The sequence below is a fragment of the Scylla paramamosain genome, chromosome 23 (assembly GCF_035594125.1).
Source record: "Scylla paramamosain isolate STU-SP2022 chromosome 23, ASM3559412v1, whole genome shotgun sequence".
NCBI lineage: Eukaryota > Metazoa > Arthropoda > Malacostraca > Decapoda > Portunidae > Scylla > Scylla paramamosain.
The window spans coordinates 21,560,488-21,582,651 of NC_087173.1; the positions used below are offsets into that span (position 1 = coordinate 21,560,488).

Below are 22,164 nucleotides of genomic sequence, written 5' to 3' on the forward strand. Positions count from 1 at the left end.
TTTGATATCATACATTATGTTTTCATACCAATATTTTCAAAAGATAGGGGAAGGAGGTGGAGAGCATGCAGAGAGCACAACTTGCAGATCAGCTTGGCTTCAGCAACTATACTCCTTTGTGACTGAATATCCATCCCAGTGATGTGAAGTAATTTTCATTACTCTAGGCTGATATCTTAACAAAAGAGGCAGATGAAACAAAGCATCCACACTTGAGCATGCACACACATCAAGCTGATGTCTCAATAAAAAAGGAAAGCTGAAACAAAGCACCACACATGTGTAACAACAGACATACACACTACCTCTGTAAACTGGTTATCCTCCTCAGTATAGTGAGAGGTTGCTTCCTCCTCCAGCTCAGCCAGAAGCTCGAGGTCGAGAGGCACCATGTCCTACCCGTCTTGTGCCATTGTGCTAAAACTGCTGGTGCTTGGGAAGGCCAATGAGGAGTCTGAAACTGAGTGTTTTCATTTAATACAGATAGAGGGGAGTCTGGTGAAAGTTGGTAGTACAGTGGAATGTGAACCAACTGGTATTAAAAAAAAGAATACTGCACTGGTGGCTGACAGAGAAGCAAGACATACAGCTGTTACAAGTTAGGTGTTTTGAATATTATACTGCTTCAGAAGATAAGCAGAAGTAGAATGAAACTGCATGAAAGAAGTATGAAGAGAAAAGGGAGAAATATAGAATGCTTTTAATGAATGCAGAGCTGGTTATACAAGGAAGTCTACTGCCTCCTCACAGGAGGAGGCAGTAGACACCTGCCAAAACGATAATTACTCCCAGTGAGGTCTAAAGCACTGTTCAGGGGGTGCTGTGAACTTATCATTAAACCCAGCTGTGACCTCACAACATTTCCCTTTGTGTCTCACAACACAAGGGGGCAGTCACAGCCTGCCCTCTAAAGACAACTCTCTTCCTCCACACAAATCTACAAGCACCTAATAACACACACACCCTTCACTCAAAATTTTTTAAATCATCATGGCGACTCCTACACCAGCCTCGGAGTCCCCATCTGGGGAGGGGACCATAAATGTCCCCAGGTCGGACTGTCTTTTTGTCGACGACCCTAAGTGTCTTGACAGCCCCCTCAACTTTTTCTTCATTAACTTCTGCAACATTCGCAGTCTAAGATCTAATTTTCAATCTGTAGAACACCACCTCTCCTCTTCTAAACCTCATCTTTTTTTCCTCACCGAAACTCAGGTGTCTGAGGCAACTGACAGTAGCCCCTTTTCTGTTCCCTCCTACTTTCTCTATCCTCATTTTCGATCCAAAGCTGGATGCTGCGTTTATGTGCGCAATGACTTAACCTGCTCTCGTGCCCACGCTCTTGAATCTTCCGAGTTTTCCACCATCTGGCTATGACTACAGAGTCACTCTCATACTAAATTTATCTGTGCTGTATACCTCTCACCTAACTCCTCTGACTATAAGAAATTCTTTGACTACTTAACTTCCAAAGTGGAGCACATTCTGACCCTCTTCCCTTTTGCAGAGATCTCCATTCTTGGAGACTTCAATGTTCACCACCAGCTTTGGCTTTCCTCTCCCTTCACTGACCATCCTGGTGAACTAGCCTACAACTTTGCTATCCTCCACGACCTAGAGCAATTGGTGCAACACCCTACTCGTATTCCTGACCGTCTTGGAGATACGCCCAACATTCTTGACCTTTTCCTGACCTCTAATCCTTCTGCTTATGCTGTCACCCTTTCTTCTCCGTTGGGCTCCTCCGATCACAATCTCATATCTTTATCTTGTCCTATCACTCCAATCCCTCCTCAGGATCCCCCTAAGCGAAGGTGCCTCTGGCGTTTTGCCTCTGCTAGTTGGGGGGACCTGAGGAGGTATTTTGCTGATTTTCCTTGGAATGACTACTGCTTCCGTGTCAGAGACCCGTCTTTGTGTGCTGAGCGTATAACAGAGGTGATAGTGTCTGGCATGGAGGCGTACATTCCTCACTCTTTTTCTCGTCCTAAACCTTCTAAACCTTGGTTTAACACAGCTTGTTCTTGTGCTATACATGATAGAGAGGTGGCCCACAAAAGGTACTTAAGCCTTCCATCACCAGAATCTCATGCACTTTATATTTCTGCCCGGAACCATGTCAAGTCTGTTCTCTAACTAGCCAAAAACTCCTTCATTAACAGAAAATGTCAAACCTTTCAAGATCTAACTCCCCTCGTGATTTCTGGCATCTAGCCAGAAATCTCCAATAACTTTGCTTCTTCTTCTCTCCCTCTTCTATTTCAACCAGATGGCACCACTGCTATCACATCTATTCCTAAAGCTGAACTCTTTGCTCAAACCTTTGCTAAAAACACTACCTTGGACGATTCTGGGCTTGTTCCTCCCTCTCCTCCACCCTCTGACTACTTCATGCCACCTATTAAAATTCTTCGCAATGATGTTTTCCATGCCCTCGCTGGCCTAAACCCTCAGACGGCTTATGGACCTGATGGGGTCCCTCCTATTGTTCTCCGAAACTGTGCCTCCGTGCTTGCACCTTGCCTAGTCAAACTCTTTCAGCTCTGTCTGTCACCATCTACCTTTCCTTCTTGCTGGAAGTTTGCCTACATTCAACCTGTTCCTAAAAAGGGTGACCGTTCTAATCCCTCAAACTACTGTCCTATTGCTTTAATTTCCTGCCTATCTAAAGTTTTTGAATCTATCCTCAACAGGAAGATTCTTAAACATCTATCACTTCACAACCTTCTATCTGATCGCCAGTATGGGTTCCGTCAAGGCCGCTCTACTGGTGATCTTCTGGCTTTCCTTACTGAGTCTTGGTCATCCTCTTTTAGAGATTTTGGTGAAACTTTTGCTGTTGCCTTGGACATATCAAAAGCTTTTGATAGAGTCTGGCACAAAGCTTTGATTTCCAAACTATCCTCCTACGGTTTCTATCCTTCTCTCTGTAACTTCATCTCAAGTTTCCTTTCTGACCGTTCTATTGCTGCTGTGGTAGACAGTCACTGTTCTTCTCCTAAATCTATTAACAGTGGTGTTCCTCAGGGTTCTGTCCTGTCACCCACTCTCTTCTTATTATTCATTAATGATCTAAACCAAACTTCTTGTCCTATCCACTCCTACGCTGGTGATACCACCCTGCACTTTTCCACGTCTTTTCATAGACGTCCAACCCTTCAGGAGGTAAACATTTCACGCAGGGAAGCCACAGAACGCCTGACTTCTGATCTTTCTAAAATTTCTGATTGGGGCAGAGCAAACTTGGTATTGTTCAATGCCTCAAAAACTCAATTCCTCCATCTATCAACTCGACACATCCTTCCAAGACAACTATCCCCTCTTCTTCAATGACACTCAACTGTCCCCCTCTTCTACACTGAACATCCTCAGTCTGTCCTTTACTTATAATCTGAACTGGAAACTTCACATCTCATCTCTAGCTAAAACAGCTTCTATGAAGTTAGGTGTTCTGAGACGTCTCCGCCAGTTTTTCTCACCCCCCCAGCTGCTAACTCTGTACAAGGGCCTTATCCGTCCATGTATGGAGTATGCTTCACATGTCTGGCGGGGTTCCACTGAAACTGCTTTTCTAGACAGGGTGGAATCAAAAGCTTTTCATCTCATCAACTCCTCTCCTCTAACTGACTGTCTTCAGCCTCTCTCTCATCGCCGCAATGTTGCATATCTAGCTGTCTTCTACCGCTATTTTCATGCTAACTGCTCTTCTGATCTTGCTAACTGCATGCCTCCCATCCTTCCGCAGCCTCGCTGCACAAGACTTTCTTCTTTCTCTCACCCCTATTCTGTCCACCTCTCTAACACAAGAGTTAACCAGTATTCTCAATCATTCATCCCTTTCTCTGGTAAACTCTGGAACTCCCTGCCTGCTTCTGTATTTCCATCTTCCTATGACTTGAATTCCTTCAAGAGGGAGGTTTCAAGACACTTATCCATCAATTTTTGACCACTGCTTTGACCCTTTTATGGGACTGGCATTTCAGTGGGCATTTTTTTATTAGATTTTTGTTGCCCTTGGCCAGTGCCCTTCCTACATAAAAAAAAAAAAAAAAAAAAAAAACAGCACTGTGTGGGGCTGCAGCATGTAATGTGAGAGCAGGTGAGAGAAGGAAATGAACTGTAATAGAGGTGGTGTCTGCAAAACACATGTGGAAATAATACATCTGACCTGGATCAAGTGAGGAATGAGAAGGCAACAATGAAAAGCTGGAAGAGGCAACCAATGCTACAAATTTTACTTCGGCAAATCACTAGTCTGCTAGATGGTGCCGTTCACATGAGATACACTACACTTTGCCACACAGTCAGTTACTACACAGACACCACACAAGACGGACGTCGGTCCTGCCTCCTGTTCTGTTGTTACGACTTCTGTTATCGAGGAGTGATAGGAATATTACAGTTTTCTTGTTTGGATTGTGTATTATGGTTTCCATTACCTGTTATAAGGATGGAATATTGTCTTGAGTTATCCGTTACCTGATTATAGGGCGGAGTATTGCCTATGGATATCTGTTACCTGATAAGGGCGGAGTGTTGCCTACTTGAATCCGTTACCTGATTTAAGGGCGGATTATGGACTATAAATATCCGTTACCTTGTATAAGGGCGGATTATTGGTTATATGATATCCGTTACTTGGTATAAGGCGGATTATTGGCAAATATTTTATGCTATATATATATAACAATATTTGGGCACTCGTGAGCCGACATAGATGCGAGATGGTTCCATCTTGTTACCCATTATTGGGGCAAGAGGAATATTGCCTTATTTACAAGCCTGGGGGCATTTGACTTCCCAGATTATTATAAGGAAGGAGTTTTTGATTTAAAGTTACCCTGTGTGTGAGGTTAAGGCACCCGTGGGGTTATAAAAGGAACTGCTGTTAAAAGGGGTGGCATATTGTTAACATTAGCCGCCATGTCTAGGACGCCTTCTGATGCTTGCCCCAGTCCTGAGAGATTCAGAACTACCAGCTTGCCACGCACCTCAGCTAAGGTAAAGGGACTACACAAGGGGAGTAAACATGAAGAAAGATCCAGATCTAAGAGCCGTTCTACTCGTCATGAGAGGTTAAGTTACTCTCGGTCACCTTCCCCTTCTCCAAAATACGCTGGTGAAGACAGCAATGCGCCTTCTTTGGGCATGATTATGGATGCTTTGACTGAGTTGAGGAAAGACATGGACAAGCTTAAGAAGGAAAATGGGGCTGTGAAGTCAAAAGCAGTTCATAACAATGCTCCCCTGTAGGTGTCAAATAATACTTTGATGCCTGATTCTCAGGAATCACAGGCAGGATTTTCTGGATTTAGAACTCCACTGAGGGAGGACAGTGATGAGGAAGAGGAAATCCAGAGGGATGTTCCTCATGATAGTATATTGTTACAAGGTGCTAAGAATTATGAACCCATGGAAACTGTCTCAGAAGAACTTGACAAGGAAATTGCTGCAATGGTGAACCACCTGTTTATTAATGGCATGAGGCAGGAAGATTACAAAGCCATTGTAGAGGATGAGGTGACATTTAGACCAAATAACTGCCATGCATTAACTCAAATGGATTGCAACCCAAAGGTCCTGGACGCACTGCCTGCAGAGGCAAAGAAGGCAGACTTCCGCTTAAGGGAAGTGGGAAAAAAGATATTACCAAGGCAGCTACTATTGTTGTAAAATCGCTTACTGTGCTAGACAAGGTGGCACGTGATGAAGAGCACCAAATTATTGCAAATGAGGTGGCCATGCTCAATGGTGCATTAGCATTATTGGGTAATGCCCACTACAGAAATAACTTGAACAGGCGACATATCATAAAGAGGGACATTAATCCCAAATATTCTCATTTGTGTGCTGACAAGGCTCCCATGACGGGTCTATTGTTTGGGGATGACCTGTCACAAGCCAACAGAAATATTGAGGAGGCAGAAAGGCTGAAAACTAAATTCACTTTTAAGAAGCCTACATCTTGGACTGCAAGCAGTGGCAGATTTGGTGGAGGTAAACAATGTAACTTTTTTGCCAAGGCCTCCTCCTGTGGATTCCCATCCAGATATCAGCCGTATGGTTTTCGCAGGATGCCCTCCAGTGGTGAACACAGGCGCTCCTACCCTGCTCAAGCTTGGACAACAAAAAACGTGAGAGGCTGGGGTCAACATATCCCCCGGCATTAACCCAGGTGAAAGAACAATTTGAGGCTGGGCAACTTCACAAGTTTATCAATAAATGGCGTGTGATTACAAGTGACCTGTTCATTTTGGATATGGTGGAACATTGTCATCTGAATATAGATGAAGCTAATATCGGATATTTATTTAGAGAGGATATACAGTATGTCTTTAGTGAGGAAGATAAACTGATTATGCATTAGGAGGTTAAAAAATTGTTAGAGATAAAGGCCATCATAGAGACACATGGACAGGATCAACAAATACTTTCACCAGTTTTTCTGAGGAAGAATAAGACGGGGGATTATAGGATGGTGTTAAATCTTGAAAACTGAACAGGCATGTAGAATATACTCATTTTAAAATAGAAAATTTTGAACAAGTATTACAGTTGCTTAGTCAAGGAGATTATATATGGCTTCTATAGACCTTAAGAAAGCCTATTATTCAGTAAAAATTGCAGAGGAACAACAAAAATATCTGTGTTTTAGATGGTTGGATAAGATTTACCAGTTCACGTCTACCTAACGGGTTTTCGGATGGTCCTCGTCTATTTACAAAACTTCTGAAGCCAGTTTTCTCTACACTTAGGCATAAAAGCCACAACATCACTAGTTATATTGACGATACGCTTCTGTATAGTAGCTCTTTGCCGAGATGTTTTGATTGCATGAATGACAACATTCAGTTGTTGCAGAGTGTAGGTTTCTGCATAAATGTGGAGAAATCTGTTTTAAGTCCCACTACGCGTATTGAGTATTTAGGTAACGTGATAGATTTGGTGGCCATGACAGTTACCTTGCCGGCGCGTAGGAGGGATGAGATTATACAGCATTACTCTCTTTTAGTCAATAGACAAAGAAAAAATTAGAATTGTGGCAAGAGTGATTGGCCTGCTGGTGGCAGCAATCCCAGCTGTAGAGATGGGGAAGATGCACTATAGGAGGATGGAAAGAGCAAAGATCAAGGCTTTGGAAGAGGCATGTGGAGACTTTAATAGATGGATGAACATTACAGAGGAGATTAGAACATATTTAAACTGGTGGATTAAGGAATTGGAGAATCAAAACAGGAAAATATTCAGAAATGCACCAGATACTGAGTTGTTCACAGATGCTTAAAATCTAGGATGGGCAGGTTGCCAAAATAGCATCACTACCAATGGCAGATGGTCCCCTGAAGAGGTGCGTTCGCACATTAATGCGTGAATTATTGGCTATGTTATTCTCATTGAGATCTTTTACACATCTCCTTAGAGGTTTACACGTTATGTGATAACACCACAGCGATTAATTACGTGAATGAGATGGGAGGTGTTAAGTCAATAGTTTGTGATGACATTAGTAGGAACATCTGGGAATGGTGTCTTAGTAATGGGGTATGGCTGACAGCTTCCCACATACCAGGCAAATGTAACGTCATGGCCGACGAGGCATCACGTTACTTTAATGACGGACATGAGTGGCAGCTGAATGAGATGATATTTAAGGAATTGTGTTCTATATTTGGGAATCCTTGTATAGACCTATTCGCTTCACGTTTGAACAAACAAATGACTCCATTCTGTGCATGGACACCAGATCCAGAGGCTGCATATATTGATGCAGTTACAATTCCGTGGGCTAAATTTAAATTGGTTTACCTCTTTCCTCCCTTCTCTCTGATCTCTAGATGTCTGCTGAAGTTAAGGGAGGAAAGGACCAGAGGATGGATCATAGTGCCACTTTGGCCATCACAACCGTGGATGGGGGTGCTCCTTCGGATGCTAGTAGACGACCCTCGGGTCATACAGAGAAGGAAAAATGTGCTAATGCATCCGTCAACTGCTGAGGAACACCCAATAATGAAACACACAAATTTGATGGCTTGTCAGTTGTCCGGAAACAACTTGGAGAACGTGGCATATCTAAAAGAAGGTACGGAAATCATTATGGCCTCTTGGAAACCAGCAACAGGTAGACAATACAACACTCACATCAAGAGGTGGACACTCTTTTGTAGTAGAGGGAACATTAATCCCATTGCACCATCTATAGCAGATATATTAAACTTTCTGTCTCGTAACTTTCAAAGGAATGTGGGTTATGAAAGCATTAACACGGTGAGAGGGACTCTATCTGCAATAGGAATTATGGTGGAAGGCTGCAGAATGGGCAATCACCCACTTGTCAACAGATTTCTGCGGGGAGTCTTCAACTTACGCCCTTCTACACCCAGGTACGCAACGACCTGGGATGTGAAACTTGTATTACAAAAGATAAGACTCATGGAACCACTACACAGCCTAACACTGAAAGACTTATCGCTAAAAATGGTGATGCTGATGGCAATGACACAAGCAGCCAGGATCCAAACTTTGCACTTATTGTTGGTGAATATGGCATTTGGAGAAGAATCTGTTTCAGTTTTGTTAGGAGGTAACATCAAGCAATGCAGGCCAAAATTTAATGTTTGTACTATTGTATTTAAAGCTTATCCTCAGGATTACAGATTGTGTGTACTTAAGGCTATGAAAGAATATATAGAAAGAACTGAGAGGCTAAGGACAGAATCTGGAAATGCAGATGGGAGACTACTCATAAGTTATATAAAACCCCATAGGGGTGTTTCTAAGGACATGGTGGCAAGGTGGCTTAAGACCATGTTATGTAAGTGTGGGATTGATACCAAGAGGTACACAGCAGGTAGTATTAGACCTGTGTCAGTGTCTAAGGCCAAGGCACTGGATGTGCCTATTGCCACCATCATGGCAAAAGCTGGTTGGACGCAGGAAGCCACATTTGCTAAATATTATAATAAGGATATACAAGGGGAAATAGACCCTTTTTCAAGAAGCAGTGCCAGGCTCAGTATAATGTAAGGTTTGAAATGTTATCAGCAGTAAAAATCATGTTCTATTTTCATAAATGACAATGGGGTTTTTGTAATAGGAACTTTTATTTACACCTATTTACAAAATGTGAAATTTGACAGAACCCTTTACATACAACACCCACATGACTTTAAAATCTCATGTGAACGGCACCATCTAGCAGACAAGTGATTTGCCGAAGTAAAATTACAGAAGTACATGAGACTTACCGTAGGTTAGTTGAAATGTGCTTCGGATTTTGCGAGGCACATCACGTCTGCTAGATGGTAGAGTTCACATGCCCTCCACTCCCTCCCTTTGTTAATTGATGATTCTTGGTTTACACAACAAAAATTCAAGGACTGGAAGGGTTGGGAGATAATATTTCATGTGGGTAGTTGTATCTTTAAAGACTGACTGTGTGGCGAAGTGTAGTGTATCTCATGTGAACTCTACCATCTAGCAGACGTGATGTGCCTCGCAAAATCCGAAGCACATTTCAACTAACCTACGGTAAGTCTCATGTACTTCTGTAATTATATGTAAAGCTGCACACTGTAAAAGTAGACTGAATCTTGTTGCCTCTAGTGTTTAGCTTCAGCCTGCTTCAATAGGGAGACTGCCTGCCTCTGTGTTTAGGACACTGCACTGTTCAAAAAGACATAACCACAAAACTGTTATTTGTTAATGATGATTTATCAATATAAATAAAAGATATATACATTTTAATATTTCCAGTCTATTACTTTACTTAATTTTACTTAGAGAGAGAGAGAGAGAGAGAGAGAGAGAGAGAGAGAGAGAGTCTTCGAATTATAAAGTTGGCAGCAAAAACAATGACAAAATTTTCAAGTGTCAATCAACATCCGCATGCCATCCAATCACTGTATCACTTAGCCTTGCTCTCAGGTGATTAAAAAATGATCACGAGGAAAACAATAATAATAATTTAGTATTACTCCTTAAGAAAACTGCAGAAACAAACCTATCACTCATGTAAACTCACTCATGTGGTTCTTCCATGGACCACATGCCCCTCCTTTTTTTATTTTTTTTTTTTTGTTTATTTGTTTTCATGATTTATCTAAAGGATAATAGCTAGATATTATTAGTTTCTTTATTCATATATATATATATATATATATATATATATATATATATATATATATATATATATATATATATATATATATATATATATATATATATATATATATATATATATATTTTAAATTAGCTTAGGGCAAAGCTGACCAAAAAGGTGATTACAAATATTTTTAGTGCAAAATTTTAGGTGATGGCAAGATTTAAGGGTGCACCATTAAAAGAAGGAAGGAGGCAGCAGGCACAGCTTCTACATCAGCTATGCATACACCAACTGCAGTTACTTGGACACACTGCAAACTGAATGCAAACTGAACACAACTCCAACAAGATAGAAGCAAACATTCTGACCACTACAACATCATACTTCAAAGGTAAATATTAGCTAATAAATTCTGTTCCAACTTTTGCATACTTACATTTCTCAGTGACCAGTTTCTCTAGAATGAGTCCATAGAAACCCTCCAAGGAAGCTTTGAAGTGTGTTGTGCTGGCTTTGGTTTCTGGTTCAAATATCCTGGAAAAGAAAAAAAAAGCAGTCAGGTGGATCTGGTCTCTGGTTCAAGGAAAATCAGTTCATATCAACTAACTTTGGTTTCTGGTTCAAATATCATCTAATGGAAAATAAGCTATCAGCTAACTTTGGTATCTGACTCAAATATCACGTAAAGGAAAAAAGTATCAGTCTTGCACCACTGAGAAACACTGACTGATAGAAGAAGTGTTCAGAAAACTTTACACCCACAATGACAACTGGAGCAAGGTTCTTCAAAGTAAGGGAGCCTCCCTGCACTATGCACAATAACTGAGCATGTATAACACCAATATAAGTATGGTTGGGTGGCCATTTTTGCTGTAATATCAAAGCACAGAGCACACCACCTCCTCGGTTTGGGTAACCCAAATCACCCGAGTCATGCAAAGAGAGCGTTCAGTTGAGAACTGGGTGACCTGGGTAACCCAAGTCACTTAACTTAACGCACCCCTGGTCTCTGACATGGAAGCTGTGGCCATTCCAAGGAAAATCAGCAAAATACCTCATCAGGTCCCCACACTAGCAGAGACAAAATGCCAGAGGCACCTCTGCTTAGGAAGATCCTGAGGAGGGATTGGAGCAATAGGACAAGATGCAGATATGAGACTGTGATTGGAGGAGCCCAATGGAGAAGAGAGGATGACAACATAAGCAGAAGGATTAGAGGTCAGGAACAAACACATAACTAACAAAACACATGTTTGAGTGCAGCTCACCTCTCCCACTCCTGAGCAGCCTGACCTCCTGACAGTCACCAAGTCAAAAGCAAGGTCAGCAGGGTTCCTGAGGGTCTGGACCATGAGGTGGGGGTGTCCCAGGATGGTCACCAGCTGGGATGCCTCAGACAGTGGAATGGAGATGTTTACAAAGTTATCCCATGAGTTCTCTGTGAGTTTGGCACCACAGGAGCAACACAACACATAGTCTGTGAGGAACACCAGTTGTTAACACCACCCAGGAACACCACCACTCACCAGTCAAAAATCATGGTCAGTACTCATTATCCTAAGAGACATTCTATTTTACCAGTCAAATACATAAAGTCACCCATGACACACCTTCAATCACTAGTCACCAGTCACACTCCTCAGACACCACTCATCAATCAAGATCCTCATCATTACTCACTATCCTAAATGACATCCTAAGTCACCAGTCTACTCTGAAATTCTTAGTCACCAGTCTCCAGTCAATAGTTAATAGTCTGACATCCTTAGTCACCATTTTGACATTCCCAGACGTCAGTCATCAGTCCAGTGATTATTACTATGACTGTCACTTGAGACCCTCTTATGAACAGAATGCATGCATCAAAATGTCTTCATGTGAAACGTCACTTAGTGCAGAAAGGCATTAAAAACATTTTCAATTTACAGGAAAGATGCACATGTAAGTGCAGGAATCAAAGATGAACATGAACACGCTTTACAAAATACTGGAATGGTAGCAATGTTCCCTCCCACAGTAGGTTGACCAGGTAATGAATGTGTTACACAGGCTGTGATGTCATTCCATATGTACAGGAAATTCTTTACAAAAGAGAGGACTTTACTTTGGAGAATGCTTCACTAAATATAATGAGCTCATTACTCTCACTTCAAAAGCCAGTGAGGCTTATTTTGTGAAAAGACAAAGGCAAAAATTCTTTCATCTATTTAATTTACTTAAACTAAGATAGAAAATATATTCTGTCCTTTTTCAGTAACAATAAGAAACACTAGTCTTTAGTAATTCCTAGTGAAGGAGAGTCACTGCACTACTACTGGGACGACTCAACCACAAGAGGCGTCATGATTCCAGTTTTCATTTTCAATATTATGTTTCATTTTCAATGTTATCCTTGATTTGAATTATTGCTGACACATTTTTGTTTCCAGAAGGTTTAATACTCCGTTTTCCTGTTGATATGAAAAAAAAAAGTTTGGGGAAAGTTTAATTAATATGGTGATAGAAAATATCTTAAATATATTTGAGGAAGTGTCAAGAACATTATGAGAGCACCAGTCAGCAGCCACATTAGAAGGGAAAGAGGCTCAGGGTGTGACTTCCAGATCACCTCGGCCTGCACTGACTGTAAATATAGCAGGATTTATATCCTTACAAGACACTTAACCCTGTAAGACAACTATACTCTATTCAAGAAATTTATAAATACATTCCCTCCTACTAGGTGGTGGCATGTCAGGCTCTGGACTCATCTCTACTGGCTGATGACTTCCTGGACCATGGTGGAAGGTTTACCCTGAATTTGGTGACTTCCAGGCACTGTCTTCCACAGCCTCCCACAGCCCAAACACCTCAATAATTCCCTTATTAATTCTTACACCTCCATAATTTCTTCTTCTTGATATCTTTTCCCTAGTCTCTATAGAGTCATTGTTCTTGCCAGCTCTCCTCCAAGCATAGTCATATATATTTTCCTTTGACAATTGTTTCTGTCTCAAATCCTTCCTTACACAGTCTATCCATATAAGGTTTAGTTTTCCTCTTGCTCTCCTGCCTTGCACCTCTATCTCCATCACACTTCTCCTGACATATGACTCTTTCCTTCTCTTCACATGGCTAAAACACTGCAGCCTTTTTTCCTGTGTCCTTTGAAACATCTCCACTAGTTTTACATTTTCTTCATATCCAAGCTCCAAATTATTGACCCATGTATCTATCTGTCCATCTGTCCATATACCAGGTTGGCAATCCCACACAGGGTGGCCCAGACAAAGCACCATCCGCTCATACACACATCATTCACACTCTTAGTCCTATCAGCCCCTAATGGAGAGGGTATTCACCTAATATAGTATAAAATAACTATAACAATCTCAGTGCCACATAATCAGTTGGCTTGGTGCTTCAAACACAGAATATCAAACCAACAGGAATGAAGGAGTAAATGAGATGAAAAGATAATGATAAAAGATGTCTCTACTCTCTTCCTCCCTCAGGTCTTTACTTAGGGGATATAACAAGGATGACATGAGCAAAATCCTTAGGTTCAGTGATCAGGATAGGACAAGAAATAGTGGGTTCAAGCTTGATAAAGCTAGCTTTAAATGAGACACAAAGGAATAAGTTTTCAAATATAGTGGTTGATGAATAGAATAGACTCAGTAATCTGGTTGTTAGTGCTGAGTCATTAGGAAGCTTTAAAAGAAAACTAAATAAACTTGTGGATGGGGGTGATGGGTGGAAATAGGCAGGCATGTTTCATACAGGGATTGTCATGTTAAGGACTGATGGCTGCCTGCAGCTTCCCCTATTTTCTTATGGCTGTTAATGTCCTGTCAATATGGAGCTTTTAAAAGAAGACCAAATAAATTTAGGTATGAGGATGATAGGTAGAAATCTGAAGGCATTTCTGACAGGAAATGCCAATTGTGGGTTGACAGATTCTTGCAGCTTCCCTTGTATTCTTATGTTCCCATATACTCATCCTCCATCCTCTTAAGGTTGTGAAGGAGTTCCTGCAGCAAGACTCAGCATTGGGGGAGTCCATCTTATTCACCATAAGGAGTGCTGGCTTACTCAGCAGGTCAGGTGAATACAGCTCCAACTCCTGTGTGTACAGGTGTGGAGGAGTAACTACAAAGGAATATACTCGTAAATGAAGGTAAAAGAGCAGCAGATTTCTTGACCCTTATGAGACTTTGTGGTAAGGTACAAAGGAACAGGAAAAAAAGAGCAGTGGATTTCTTGGCCCTCATGACAATGCTTGTGATAAGGTACAAATGAACTCAAAAGAGGATAAAGAGTAGCAGATCTGTTGGCCTTTTTTTTTTTTGTGGGGGGGATTTGTCATAAACTACACTAATTAAGGTAAAGATGAAGACTGTGTGTGTGTGTGTGTGTGTGTGTGTGTGTGTGTGTGTGTGTGTGTGTGTGTGTGTGTTAGAGTGAAGGGTAAGTGCATGACAGGCTGTCCCTGTGATGTCATGCCTTGGGGCATCATGCAAACTCTGAGACACTGGTCTGGAGACAGGATGAGGCAGGATGAATCAACCAGGAGAAGGTTTACAGGAGATCACGCCTTTGTCAGGACTCACAGAAACATGAGTCTGACATGTTACCACTCAGGCCGAGGTGGTCATCACGACCTGAGTGGATTTTGGTCGACCGACTGCCCTGTCACTGCCACAAAGACTCAGCTTCCAACATGACTCAAACTTGGAATCACAAATTCATGTCCATGTGTTTACCAGCAGGGTGTGTCTGACATCCCCAAGGAAGCCACAAGCCAGACACTCATTGTAGGCTAGATGTCAACACTGTACAGAGTTTCCCCAAGTCATGATAGAGTTCTGTTCCAACACCATGTCATAAATTGACAAAAACAGAATCAAAACTAAAACATTTTGTCCACATACAACCATAAATGCACAGAATCAGTATTAAGAGCACTAGCAAATAACTCTCCTATTAGTTAGAATGAGAGTAAAGCTGCCAATCAACACAACACAGCAGCAAGTCAAAACTGTAAACACACAGGCATCACATTCACCCAAAGTTCCTCAGCCCCACACACCCCTGCAGGGCACTGGGCACCCACACACTCACCCTGTTGACCAGCATGACATTCTCGGTGGGTGAGCGGTATGGGTGTTTGGGTGACAGCCGGAAGCCGTTGATGTCCACCACAAAGAGGAGGAAGTGTGTCCGCTCCACGTGGCGCAGGAAGCGGTGCCCCATCCCCACGTTGGCCCAGGCACCCTCAATGAGTCCTGGCAGGTCAGCGATGGTCATCCGCCGCATGTCACTGTACTCCACCACATCCAGGGTCGGCTGCAGTGTCGTGACTGGTGGAGGAAACAAAGTATAACGTTAGAAATTTAAATGATGAGTTATTTCAGGAGAGCAGCATAAAATTAGGCTTATAATGTGCTGTTTTGTTTCTCTTCAGTTGATTTTGCATTTTGTGTTTGTCTGATATGTTGTATCTGTACTATTTTAATAATAATAATAATAATAATAATAATAATAATAATAATAATAATAATAATAATAATAATAATAATAATAACAAAAAAAATAATCTATTTATCTATCTATTGTTACAAGTTCCTAGTTAACCAAAGTTGGAGTCAGGTCATGAGCTTCGGATGAATTGTGGCTGGCCAATGGAAATGTACATGCCAGGCCCAGGTGGACTTAACCTAAGCCCAGGTCGGGGGTAAAGCTGACAGATATTCTTGGTCGGCTGTAGTGAGCTGTGTTGTGCCTCTGCTTGGGACTGGTGGGTTTGCTTGTAGCTGCTACACTCTATGCAATGGATAAGTACATGTACCTTCAGTTTTCATGATACTTGTCTTGGTTTATTCAGTGAGAGCAGTTAGGTTATTTAATGCTGTTTTGTGGTGGTGGTTTTGGTGAAGTGCTTTGTGGTTTGTCAGTGATTATCAACCATTGTGAGTTTATGGTGTATGTTATTATTTCCTGTTGCTAGTCTAGTAGTGAATCATGAGAGTACTTAATCTGTTTGTCAAACTGCAGTGATGTAACATCTGCTGGCCTGTCTATCCTTTCATTTTTCAATAGGCAGCTTTGTTTGCTATAAATTGTTCAATATATTAAGGTAAAGTTTACAAGCACTTGATTTCCTTTTACCCCTGACCTGAGTTATGCAATGGATGATGTTCTTGTCTTAAAGTGAACATAACAACCTTGAGTCAGGTTATCCAAACTTGCTTATTCACTTGGCCAACTGCCTCCATCTCATAATATTATCTATGCTGATAAGGAGAAATAATGTGTAATAATAATAATAATAATAATAATGATAACAACAATAATAATCTATCTAAATAAAATAAAATTCATAAAATAAAATAAAATGTACTACTACTACTACTACTACTAATAATAATAATAATGATAATAATAATAATAATAATAATAATAATAATACAGATTTCATTGAATTATTTTTTTATACGCTTCTCCTCTAATTAATTCCTGTATTCAGTTTTATTACATGCATGTCATGTTTATGAAGCAATCACTTGTACCTAAAAAAGTACTTTCTACATAACTTTCATGAGCCCAAGACAGATTAGCAAAGTAGAGGCATGAAAAATATTCATAGTTGTCTAGTCTTGGGAATGGTTCTCTGTTTCCTTGGGCAGGCTGTGGCTCAGAGGCAGGAGATGAAAATGATGAATTGTATGAACTATGGGAATACTTCTAGCCTGAAGTGTGGTGACAGACAGACAAACATATTTATGGACAGAGAGAGAGAGAGAGAGAGAGAGAGAGAGAGAGAGAGAGAGAGAGAGAGAGAGAGAGAGAGAGAGAGAGAGAGAGAGAGAGAGAGAGAGAGAGAGAGAGAGAGAGAGAGAGAGAGAGAGAGAGAGTACATATAGTGAGAATACATAAAACAGTATAAAGTAAAGGCAATGAGCAGTACAGTCAAAAAATCAAGCAAACATGAGGCAGAGTGAAGTGGAGATGATGTGAACAAGGAGAGAGAGGTGAAGAACACTCACAGGGGTAGCTGGCCACCTTGGGTCTGGCCCTGGAGATGGCCCACAGCAGTGTGGACTTGCCAGCATTAGGGAAGCCCACCAGACCCACATCGGCCAACAGCTTCAGTTCCAGCTTCACAATGTGTCCCTGTGGATGCGGGAACATAGGAACATGAGAACACATCATCAAAAGGGGTAGTGCAAGAAGCCAGCAGGTTTGTACATAGTTTTTCTCACCTCCACAGCTGCTAACTTTGCACAGGTGCCTTATATGTCCATGCACACTGTACATTTCACAAGTATGAGAGGGGGTTTCCATTTCAAGACACTTGTCCTCCAATTATTGATGATCCTTTTTGACCTCTCTTTAGGGACTGGCATTCTAATGAGCCTTTTTTTCTTTTTTAACCTTTTGTTGCTGTTGGCCAGTGACCCACTTACATAAAAACAAATCAATCAATAAATAAATAAGCCAAGGAAGTGCCAGTGTTCCTGATGCCCCACCAGTACCCACCTGTCCCTTCTGCCCATTGTACTGGTTGCTGGGGTTGCCGCCCTGCCCACCTCAAGCCACCAACACCCTGTCTCCTGCACAGTTTATCTCACTTGAAAAAAACAAAAATAAATAAATAAATAAATAAAGGAAGAAAAGATAAAAATCACATCTTAACTTAGGGAAATATTTCTACTGATTACAGCTTAACCATCCTACACACACACACACACATATATACACTAACAACTGATTACTGAGTCCATTCCATTCATCCACCAGTCTATTTCAGAACCAATTCTTTCCTGTCAATAAAAAAAATTCTCCTAACAAGAGATCAAAGAGAAAATAAAGACAGGGTGAAAAAGGAAAAGGGTGAGAGTGCCATCAGGAAAAAGGTGAGAGTGGCATCCTCACCCAGCAATTTCTGGTGCTGCTTGAGCCAGACGGTGGTGCCTGTAGGGACAGGAATGGTCAGCTCAGCGCCAGCCTCCCCACAGATGCGATACTTGCGACTGTCCATGCCAGCTGCCCCAACCCACCGCTGGTCTGGCCGAGCCTTGCACAGCTTCAGCAGACTGTGGCCTGTGAGGGAAAGAGACAGACAGAGAGAGCAGGGTAAGAGGGATATGGTCTGTGAGAAGGAGAGCAGGGTGAGAAGTGGTCTGTGAGAGGGAGAGCAGGGTGAGAAGTGGTCTGTGAGGGAAAGCAGGGTGAGAAGTGGTCTATGAGAGGGTGAGTAGAATGAAAAGTGGTCTATGAGAGGGAGAGCAGGGTGAGAAGTGGTCTGTGAGAGGGAGAGCAGAGTGAGAAGTGGTCTGTGAGGGAAAGCAGGGTGAGAAGTGGTCTATGAGAGGGTGAGCAGAATGAGAAGTGGTCTATGAGAGGGAGAGCAGGGTGAGAAGTGGTCTATGAGAGGGAGAGCAGGGTGAGAAGTGGTCTGTGAGAGGGAGAGCAGGGTGAGAAGTGGTCTGTGAGAGGGAGAGCAGGGTGAGAAGTGGTTTGTGAGAGAGAGCAGGGTGAGAAGTGGTCTATGAGAGGGTGAGCAGAATGAGAAGTGGTCTATGAGAGGGAGAGCAGGGTGAGAAGTGGTCTATGAGAGGGAGAGCAGGGTGAGAAGTGGTCTGTGAGAGGGAGAGCAGGGTGAGAAGTGGTCTGTGAGAGGGAGAGCAGGGTGAGAAGTGGTTTGTGAGAGAGAGCAGGGTGAGAAGTGGTCTGTGAGAGGGAGAACAGGGTGAGAAGTGGTCTGTGAGAGGGAGAGCAGGGTGAGAAGTGGTTTGTGAGAGAGAGCAGGGTGAGAAGTGGTCTGTGAGAGGGAGAGCAGGGTGAGAAGTGGTCTGTGTGAGGGAGAGCAGGGTGAGAAGTGGTCTGTGAGAGGGAGAGCAGGATGAGAAGTGGTCTGTGAGAGGGAGAGCAGGGTGAGAAGTGGTCTGTGAGAGGGAGAGCAGGGTGAGAAGTGGTCTGTGAGAGGGAGAGCAGGGTGAGAAGTGGTCTGTGTGAGGGAGAGCAGGGTGAGAAGTGGTCTGTGAGAGGGAGACCAGGGTGAGAAGTGGTCTGTGAGAGGGAGAGCAGGGTGAGAAGTGGTCTGTGAGAGAGAGCAGGGTGAGAAGTGGTCTGTGAGAGGGAGAGCAGGGTGAGAAGTGGTCTGTGAGAGGGAGAGCAGGGTGAGAAGGAAGTTTGCAAGCCTCATTCCCTGTCATAACAGTGTTTAAATGCCATGCCTCACTTCCTGTCATAACAAACATAGTCTCTCTATGTCACTTCCCATCACAACAGACACAGTGTCTCCGTGCCTCACCTTCCTTCCCCTCCACATACACGTCAACCCCTGTGCCACCCACTCCCCTGAGGCACAGCAGACCCATGCCCCCCGCTCCACCCCGCACGTGCAGCCGCAAAACATCCACAAACTTGCTGCGTACGCTCTTCATCTTATCCCAGTGCTCATACCACCTGGATGGGAAAACTGCTTTAGGAAATTGCTATAGGTACATTCCTATATTTTCTGGAGCAGAGTAAGTAAAATATATTGTTATGGGTATCTTTCTACCTTCTCTGGAGTAAAAAAAAAGAAAAAAAAAGTTAAATCTATCTATTTATCTATATACAGCAGCAGCAGCAGCAGCAGCAATAATAATCTATCTATCTTTCTGTATACCAGACTGGTAATCACATATGTAGTGGCCCATACAAAGCAACACACACACACACACACACACACACATGGACTGCAAGAGAAGAAAACCCAGTTAAATCTGAGAGATGGAAAGGAAGGAATTGGTAAGGAAAATTATTACAATGGTCCAAGATGAGGAACAGGGACTGGAACAAGAAGTGGAAGAGGCACATAGAATTGGAAAATATAGTGAGGGAGGTAAAAGACCATTAAAAGTGAGAATGAGATCCCAAGTTGCAATACAGCAGATCCTAGTGAGAACTGGGAAGCTGGCTGAAAGTTCGGAATACAGGAATATTTGGGTAAAAAGAGATATGAACTTGGAAGAAAGGGAAAAAGAGCAAATGAAGCTGAGGAAAAAATGACAGAAGGACAGATACCGAGAAGAGGAAATTTTATTGGAAGATACTAGATACGACACTGAGGAAATGGTATACTTGGGAAAGGGAACAAGTACTGAAAGAACCAAAGCAACAGACAGAGAAATTACAAGTGGTGGGGGAAGCAGTACATTAAGAGTAATTTATACAAACATAGATGGGTTACTCTCAGGTGTACTGGAAGTGAGAGATTACCTGAAGGAAAGTAGACCAGATGTGTTGTGCCTAACTGAGACAAAGTTAAAAGAGGAAGTCCACTTAAGCTTTAAGGAGGAGAGATATAATTACTAGAGGAGAGATAGAAAGGGAAAAGGAGGAGGAGGAGTACTGATAATACTTCGAGATGATATATATGTGGAAGAAGTGCAACGTGGAGATGGTATGGTGGAGGTGATAGGTATAACAATCAGGACTAGTGGAAGAGAGAGGAGGAGGATCATATTAACGTACGTGCCACAACACAAGGAAATGCAAAAGGAAGTGTTGAAGTGCCTAGACAACATGATAAGGAAGGACAGTAAAATACTACTAGTGGGAGACTTTAACCACAAAAATGTAAGCTGGGAGGAGATGGAAGATAATGGAAATGCTGGACAATGGAGTGAAGAAACGCTACAGTTAGCTATGTTGAATACAATGGACCGATGGGTGGAGGAATTTACAAGATACAGAGAGGAGAAGGAACCATCAATGCTAGACCTGGTGTTCACAAAAAAAAAAAAAAAAAAAAAAAAAAAAAAAAAAAAAAAAAAAAAAAAAAAAAAGCCCTGTCCAAACATTAAATGCTTAATCCCAAAGGGAAAAAGTGACCATGTGGTGTTAGAAGTGGTACTGTAAGACTGGGAGGTTCTAGCATGTAAGGAGGATTATAAAAATGGGAGATTAAATCACGCAAAGACAAATTTTGCAGAGTTAAGAAAATTCTTTGGAAGGGACTTACGGAAGGCATGAGAGTGCAAGAGAAATATGAAACATTCTTGAAGAAGTACAATGAAGGTGTGCAGAAGTATGTACCTATATAAAAAGTAAGGAGGAACAAACATATTTGGTATAATGCCAGATGTGCATAAGCTAAGAAGAGAAAGGATATAGCTTGGAAAAATTGAAGCAAAAAAAATTAAAAGAATAGAAAGCAGTATAAGGAGGCAAGGAATAAATATTTTAGAATAAGAAGAGAGGAGGAGAAACAACTTGAAAAGGATGTGGTAAAGAAATGTGAAGAAGACCCCAAGCTTTTTTTTACAGGTATATTAATGGAAAGATGATTAACAGAGAGACCATTGACAAGATAGTAAAGGGAGAAAGGATATATCAAACAGTGGAAGAGATGAGTGAAATTATGAATGAGAGTTTTAGGTCTGTGTTCAATGTGGAAGCAAATTTCATAGAACCAAATGAGGAAGTGTGGTGGGAAGGGTTACAGGAAGTCTTGGTGCAAAAACATGAAATTGGCAAATTGTTATGAGAGTTGGATGTCAGGAAAGCATTGGGGCTTGATGAAGTATCAGGCTGGACACTAAAGGAATGTAGAGAACAAGTGGTGGAGCCAATTTGGGATGTGATTAACAGCTCACTGATAGAGGGAAAAGTACCAAAAGAGTGGAAGAGAGCAAATATAGTGTCAATACACAAAGGAGGAAAGAGGACTGAGCCACTAAATTATAGACTGGTGTTGGTAGCTAGTGTTATAGGCAAGATCTGTGAAATAGTGATCAAAGAAAAGTGAGTGAAATATTTGGAAAAGAACAAAGTTATAACAAATAGACAATTTGGTTTCAGAAGAGGAAGGTCATGTGTACCAAATTTACAGAGTTTCTATACAAGAGTAATAGATGAAGTACAAAACAGAGATGGGTGGGTAGATGTAGTGTGCTTGGACATCAAAAAACTTTTGATAAAGTTCTGCATAAAAGATTATTGTGGAAGAAGAAACATATAGGAGGACTGAGAGGGAAGAAGAGTCAGTGTTTGAGGGGCATCAAGAAGAACAGTCTTCCACATAGAAC

The 22,164-nt window shown here is 41.8% G+C and overlaps 1 pseudogene; it reads right to left on the reverse strand.

The window, feature by feature from the left end:
- Positions 1–22,164, reverse strand: part of LOC135111966 (GTP-binding protein 10 homolog) — a 34,596-nt pseudogene that overhangs the window by 4,172 nt on the left and 8,260 nt on the right.